Genomic DNA, 8,609 nt, shown 5'->3' with positions numbered 1-8,609 from the left:
CCTTCATTGTTATCAATTGTTGATAGTAACGCAGTGAATACTTTTTTCTGATCGATGTTTAATCGTGGCTCATCTTGAGCTATATTTTGTAAAAGTCTCGTTTGATCGTATGATGTTTCTCTTGTGTATTCGGCACTGTTAGTTAAATCAGAGTTAGTAGTATTAGCTGGCATCGGCAGCCCAAAATCCTTGATCGTTTTACCCGAAAGTCATTGTACTATTTTGTTTAATTCAAATAATTCTTCGTCAAATATGTTTTGGTCATATTGTACATCAACAGAGTTTAACTCTTGCCGTCGCCGAATCAGAATATCACTGGCCATATTTTCTTGAAATTTATTCCATAGACTAACAGAATCAGTTACTTGACAAAACACTACTCTGACGGCAAATAAATATCTCAATGATGTAGCTAAACTACAAACAACTGCTTCTGATAATGTATTTTCCCAGTGAGAATCGTCTTCCAAGAGCCCTATAGCTTTGCTGCTGCTTGATAAGTATTGTAAACAATACCTTGTAAAGTTCTTATGTGAACAAAGGATGTCGGGCCTTTTAAAATATGAAGTAACATTCTCAGATAAAAGCATTCGCTGTTGTTGGGATGAATCACAATCGAGCGATTCGTAAATACATACATACATACGTCACCATACGATGTAATTCAAAATTAATGATGTATGGTGAGATTATCGCTTAACGCCTGATGCTTCATTCGGTTGACAGCGAACAAACACACAAACAGCTTTTTTTGGAAAAAGAGCTGCTTTTGTTTAAACAATTTGGGTTAAATAACAAATAAATCAAATATTTTTTTGATGCAGAACGAAAGTAAATATTTCAAAGTTAAACTTCAAGAAAATTTCATTTTATTTGGTTGATTCGTTTATGATTTATGGCCGTGAAAACAAAAAATTTATGTTTTTTTTGCCACATTTTGACCGATTGCCACGCCCCCTTTATATATTTCTTTACATTATATTGATATAAACCTTCCTCTTCAATCAATCTATCTTTAAAAAAAACCGCATCAAAATCCGTTGCGTAGTTTTAAAGATTTAAGCATTCAAGGGGACATAGGGGCAGAAAAAGCGACTTTGTTTTATAATATGTAGTGATATATAAGATAAGAAAAAGTTAATGCAAATCGCAAAAATCGTTTTAAAAAATAAGTTAGCTTTTGTATTTTCGTATTTGTACTTTTCTGTTTTTTTACTTTTAACAAACTTTTAAACAAATTATGACTTTCTGGTTTTCACCATTTTAAAGAGCCTTCCACACACTTGTTGATTCGAAACAAAAAAGTGAAAAATGATTTTTTGACACGTAAGGTACCTTTTCATAGACCAGGTCACATATAGTGTAATGTGGAAAATTATAGTGAAGTTCCAAAGGGCATTTTGAAGGCAAATAATTAGGAAATTATTATTTTCCGAATAATTATAAAGAGTGTTCCTTAACACCTCACTAACATCTCCACCAAGTTTCATTAATAAAGACATAATAGTTTGCCAAAAATTGCCCAATATACATTATTCTAAATTCCAGCCGCAGAACGTCCATAGGGGTGTTGGGATATCTGCCTTTAACAGCAATTGCTAGATCATCTGCGTATGCAGTGACGTGGCAACCCCCTCTCTCCAGGGTCAGCAATATGGAGTTTACCGCCAAAATCCAGAGGACAGGGGAGAGGACACCACCTTGAGGTTTGCCTCTGCAGACCTGTCTGCTTAGAGTAGTGATGCCTAAATTAGCCTAGAAGCCTTATTGCTTCTATCAGGGCAAGAACGTGTGGTTCAACTCTAAAGTCTTCTAAAGCATCTACTATATCGCTCGCCTTTATATTGTTGTACGCGCCTTCTATTTATATCTACGAAAGCAACCAAGGCAAACTCTTTATCTGATAAACCTTTTTCCACCAACCCGACAAGCGAGTGTAAGGCGGTTTCTGTAGACTTCCGCCGAGGAGAACTTATTTATTGGTATAACACCCCGTATTTACTCGTCCACTATTCTCTCTAGAATCTTGGAGAGAAATGACGTAAGACTAATTGGTCTGAAGCATTTGGGTTTAGTGTGTGAGGACCTGCCAGCCTTGGGTATGAAAGAGACTTTTGTCTCCCTTCAGCCTAGCGGAATGTGGCCTCGCTACTCCCTCACAGGGTGTTATGTGCATTTCCATCACTGGAGATAACCAGGTGTTCCTTTTTCAGAGCTGCTTCTTTCACGAGCGCAAGTCTAGACTGTTGGAGATTAATTTGGATCAGCTTCATGTGAATCTGTCCACTACCTCTCCACCGTCGTAAAATCAACGTCCTTCTCCGAGATCTCCCCACCGCGAGGAGATCCTCTTCATTGAAGAGCGGCCCACACTGGTCAGCCTCTCAGAATCGGTTGAGCTTTGACTGCAGACCAACCTTTCTTCCGTATCGCTACGCAAGCCGTCTTTGTCACTCTCCGTCTGTCTGAGTCCAAAGCTGGTTCGTCGTTGCGATAGATCCGAATAGTGGCGTCAACAAACCCGAACCTTACAACATTATTTTTTGTGCCAGCGGAGGTAAACTTCAGCGATAACCTCCTCAATCCACCTCCATTTTTCCATCCGAATAGTGGCGTCAACAAATCCGAACCTTACAACATTATTTTGTGTGCCAGTGGAGGTAAACTTCGGCGATAACATCCTCAATCCACCTCCATTTTTCCTTAGGAATGGTCCCTTCCTCCTCTCCCTTGTCAATGACGGCCAATATCTCACACTTTATGGCCACCTACTTTTTGCTTTTTGGCGACCTTTTCTTCCACTTTATCTGGGGATCATTGCCTTTTAAGAGTAGTACCCGCCGGTTTTCCCAAGTCGGATATTACTCACTTTGCCCGTTCCAGCGATTTAGCCTGTTCTTCTGTTAGCTGCTCTGCTGCTACCTCTCCTAGCTTAAATAAGACCGTATTGGCCACCTTTTTTCGTATTAGCTTTGCTTAGAGGGACGAACATGTTTAGCCAGTCCCCCTGCTCTACAGGTTGAGGTCAAATGGGGATGGGCGAGCGGAGTTGATCCCGAAGCTTCAGCTGTCGCTCGCTTGGAGACCGGTTCGGTTTTCCCAAGCCTCCTCGCCCCTTGCTTCCTCCTGCAGTACTCGTGCTGGGACTGGCCCTATCGCTCAAGCCAGATCTATCTCCTATTAATGGCGGTCTGACTACTACCTTGCTCGCAGCTGTGGCAACAATCGGGTTCATCTTCGTCGGTTTTTTGGGAGGACCGTCCTCCTTGATAGAAAAATCTTTCTTTAAGTTCATCTCCATTTTGGTCCCATGAGTGTCGGACAAGGGAAGTCCGCCTGTACAGAGGTCCGTGTAAGGCTAGATAGAACCGGAGTTCGACAGGTATCCGCCGCACTCCGTTCGCGACCGGGCTATTTTTGATCTGGGTCCCCAGGCAGGCTGAATTTCGGAATTGGTAGTATTACACCTTGTTCCAACCCAGAGCTTTTTCAAGAGGTTTGCTCCTCCGATCGGCAGAACTTGGTCATGGTTCAAAAAGGCAGCCCAAACCATAGGAATGGAGTGAACCCGTTCAGTACTGGAATGTACGTAAACGAACCCACTACCATCCAATGATAAGGTCTGATTAATGAATCGACTAGGCCCCCGCACCACGACAAGGTGCCAACCTTCGCGCAGTATATTATGGAGCATTCTACAGGAGAGAGATGCTTGGGAGGGAGGTGGCAAACCATACAAACTGGAGTATTGGTGCAGCGTTGGGCAATTTTTACAGCACATGGGATTGGGAAAGTAGAGACGGACGTCAAGGGTTCGCCAGGCGACTTCTATTCGGTTAAGTAGTGTGTACTTTTTGAATGTTAATAGAACCGCACTAGTACTAACACGGGAGCCTTTTTATAATCGAGTAAATTTTTGCACTGCGTGTATACGGTTTTTGAGGCCGTCAATTATTTTGTCATCCGGAAGGTGGCAGATGAAGGAGGCGTAAATCATACCCTTGACGGAGTTTCGTGTGGCGTGAAGAGTAACTTAAACCTCGCCTGTGCCGGGAAGGTGTTTTGTTGTTAAGAATTTTTCGTCGATTTTTTGATTTTTACGAGGAGTAGAAGACTGTCATCGTGTAATGATATGATGTTGTTTACCTCTTTTCTAACAGCTTGTATACCTTTGTATACAACAAAACAGGAGGCGGATGCAAGTGTTTTGTTAGCATACAGAGACTTGATTATTAAGTACTTCGGGTCATCCTTTTTTGTTATCGGAAGTTTCGGGAAGCGATCCAGTGTTGAATATTCGGGATTTTTCCTTTACGTTTTCTGGACTGAAGACAATAGGGTTCACCCAACCCAAATTCTGTAAGTTGTGAAGATTGATTTAGTTGTATATGAGTGGGTGTTATGTGTGTGTGAACCGTATGCGATAAAAAAAGATCAACAGAACGCGGTACAAATAGAAAACTTCGAGCGATCAAACGCGATGCTTTGTTACGTTGCGCGAAACGTTAGTGTGCGAATAATACAAAGTAACACAAGCGGAAAAAATGCGACCGTACGGGTTAGTAGTTTGGTTGCGACCTTGATGCATAAATATTTATATCTTTATATAATATATGCATACAAACTTACGCACAGGCACCCAGCAAGATGACATATGCACATACAAATATCCGGTTTTATATACGTATGCGCCTGCGTACTCTTGCCACAGCAAAAATATTACAATTCGCTAAACATTTTCAAGGAATCCAGCGCACATTCATAGGCACAGCATTGTGTGAAAAATTATGAATTATGAAGTGTAAACAAAACTGTTTTATAATTTACTTAAACAACTTTTTAGATCTTTACTATGAAGAAGCACATTATGATTCGATATATGAATTCTAATATATAAGAGGGAAGGTATGTATTAAATTTTAGAAATAAAAAGTGCAAATCGAGTGAATAATTTTAGTTTAACGATTTGTGGCTTTGGTCCCTGTTGTTATGAACACTAATATATGTGAATACAACTGACAGAAGAAGAAGTGATTTGTTCAATATTAAATGTTTGGCATTTGGGCTTCATCCGAAGGCTGAATGTAAAGGGTTTTCCAATAACAGGTCTTATTTGGAATATCTTGCTATTTCAGTAGATGTCACTTTTGAAGCACTCGTTTTTTGATATTTGACAAGTAGAAACTACGCCATCAATAAAAATGGAAAGATACACGCTTAAACAACGCATTGAAATTATTAAAATTCACTATAAAAATGGTGAAAATTTGGCAGAGACGGTTCGTAAATTGAAAATTGAAAATTGTTGAGTCATCATGAAGCACCTTGTCGGATCGCAATATAGAAATTGGTGAAAACATTCTAGCTGTTGGGACAAGTTAGTGATGTGAAGAATAAAACCCGTGCACGTCGCTCAAGAACAGCCGAAAATGTTGCTGTTGTAGCCGAAAGTGTTGAAAAAAACCCAGGTTTGCCTATTCCTCGTCGTTCTTTGGAATTAGGTATTCCACAAACGTCATTACACCGTATTTTGCATAAAGATTTGGGTCTTAAGGCTTATAAGGTCCAGTTAACACAAGAACTCAAGCTGGTCGATCATCAACAACGTCGTGTCTTTGCTGATTGGGTCGTTGGAACGCATGAAAATGATCCGGAATTCCATCAAAAAATCATTTTGAGAGATGGGGCCCATTTCTACCTCGGTGGCTTCGTCAACAAGCAAAATGATTTGATCTGGGACACAGAAAATCCAAGAATTACACAGGTCTGCAAAAAAATGGGTTCGAAATGTTCTATAAAAGTGTAGTGTCATTCCTGAAGTAATTTTTTTGTGTAGAATCCGAATCCGCTCTATTGCTCTATCACGTCAGGACTTTGAGATATCCTAACCTAAAAGTGCAATAAATGCTGTTTTTGCCCATTTTTGAGGTTATGTAGCTACGAAGATTTTTCTTTTCATAAAAAAGTAGACATGGTACTTTAAATTATAAGTCTTCCTCTTTTAAATGCCGTTGAGCTTGCTCAAATATCTTAATTTTTCACTGAGATATCGCATTTTGAAATTTCCATGTTTGTGAATTTTTCGATATTCGAAAATCCATTGAGATAACATGATAACGTGATACGGTCGATTACATAGTCGAAAAATTCACAAACATGGCGAAAAATAACCGAATTGCAAAGTGGCTGCCCTATGTCCTCGATAGCCTCACGAATTCCACCTTTGAGGGCTTGAATCGACCCTGGGCTGCTGGCGTAGATCTTCTATTTCACGTGGCCCCAAAGAAAAAGTCACAATGTGTTAAATTACAAGATCTCGGTGGCCAATTGAGATCACCTCTTCGAGAAATAACACGGTCCGGAAACTTTTCCCTTAAAAGATCAATGGTTTTGGTTCTTATGTGGCACATAACGCGGTCTTGATGAAAATAAACGTTGTCCAGATCAATACCATCCAATGCCGGCCATAAAAAATCGTTAATCATCTCCATCCTTTTCAAAATAACACCTGTTATTGGAAAACCTTTTATTATAAGGCGATGCGTCGCGAGGTAGGTCATTGTTGTTTCAATACATACATATGCATAATATGTAACACTAAAAGATTTAAAGATGCAATTGAACTTTTGTACAAACCTAACTAACACAATATATATTTATATACGTACTAGCTGTACCCGGCGCGCGTTGCTACGCCAACAACTAATAAAATAAACTAAAAAAAATAACTTTAAAGAAAAATCAGTACACAAATATTCAATTCATTCCGAACTATTTTACTGATTTTGTTTTTTGTTACATTACAAAGTTTAGTTTCAATTCGATGTTTATTGAAGTGCTGTGGGATACACAATATTTCTTGTTATTCCATCTGGTGCGTAGCCGAATAAATCAGAAGGTTTTCCGACACGTGAGCAAACCACATAGAGCTGTCCATGTTAGAAGCATGGATTCTCCAAATTTAATCCACACACTTGCAACGATTGTCCTTGTGCTTTGGTAATAGTCATTGCGAAAGCGAGTCGCACCGGGAACTGTAAACGTTTGAATTAGGATGGCATATCTGTCGGGATCATTGGGATACGTGGCGACAGTACGTCTTCCCCTTTGAATGTTCCAGTCAAAATTGTTGCCTCGATAACATTGTTTATCATTTTCTTGATTGAGAGTCTGGTTCCGTTGCAAAGTCGTGGTGGATTTATGTTTAGAAGAAGAATGATGGGTACGCCAATTTTCAATGTAAGAACGTGCGGTGGAATGTCTGACAAATCAAGCGAATTCCGGAACTCGGTTGGATAGTTGACAACCTCGTCTTGATTCTCCACAGTATCGATGGACTTATATGTTGTCGTTTCACTGGGTATTCCATGCTGAATTGTGAAGTGGATGGTATTGACATCGATGGTTTTGGCTGCTAATATAGCACACGTACTGAGCCACTGATGGTTTTTGTAGTTTTGTGTAACGTTTGGGAAAACTTTTTGCAACAATTCGTCGATGCTTTCTGTAATCTTACAGAAGTTTGCTGGCAGGGTGATACATTGTGTAGACTCATCAATTTTCATTCGCCCATTTCCAATATCCACTAATGTTTTGCAAAATTTCCAGCCGATGCATCCCGTTGTATTTGTACACGCATGTTAGTTTCCAAAGTCAATTTTTGTAAATGACGCTATAGAACTGATAATTTAAGACATGCATTAAGTTCAGCAGCGGGTGTTGAACGTGGTATAAAGGGCAGTGTTTGTCGAAAATCACCAGACAGTAAAATGAGTACGCCACCGAAGATCCGTCTGTTTCCTCTCAAATCTCGCGGTGTACGATCAAGCGTTTCCAATGCATTTTTGTGAAACATTTTATGTACATTCGTCCTATATGATAATTTTACACGTTTGTAGTACTTTTCCCATTCCAGAGTTTTTGCTGATGTTGCATGTTGGTGCCTAAGTGTTTTGCAAATTCAACGGCAGTTTCAATGCTGAATGCGCTGTTCGGCCACCATCCAAAAGAGTTGGCGCAATTCGAGCTGATGCAATAGCCAATGCAATATTATTTTGTGACCGTAGGGTTGCCAAAATTAGTGAAAGAAGAAAAGTCTTACCCGTACCACCGGGCGCATCTTTGAGAAACAGTCCACCACTTTGTTCTGCGATTGCACGCATAATTCTGTCAAACGCTATGCGTTGTTCTGGAATCAACTGCGGTACATTTGTTCTTACGAATGTCCCCAGTTCGTCAGAATCATAGTGTGTTTCTCGTTACAAATCCCGATCGAAAAGGTTGTTTGCAGGTCGGTTTGGGACAGGCAATCCCAATTGCACCAGCGCCTTGTAAGCGATTGTCAAACATATGTCTTCAATCAAAATCAATGCCTCATTATACACGTTTGGTGTGAATTGAATGTCCGGATTTCGATTCGCAGCGCGCAAACGATGTAGAATACATTCTACATGAATGAATATATTCTACATCCTTGTATTTTTCCCAAAGATCTTTTGGATTAGATGGGAAGCGGGTTGTCAATATTATGGCAAATAGCGTGCGTATTTGCTGTGGTCGAGCAGTATTCGATGCATCAGCTAGTGCAGTATCCCAATGTGCATCATTTT

The sequence above is a fragment of the Anastrepha obliqua genome, chromosome 6 (assembly GCF_027943255.1).
Source record: "Anastrepha obliqua isolate idAnaObli1 chromosome 6, idAnaObli1_1.0, whole genome shotgun sequence".
In the NCBI taxonomy this organism is placed as follows: domain Eukaryota; kingdom Metazoa; phylum Arthropoda; class Insecta; order Diptera; family Tephritidae; genus Anastrepha; species Anastrepha obliqua.
Note: the sequence above shows the minus strand (reverse complement) of the source record.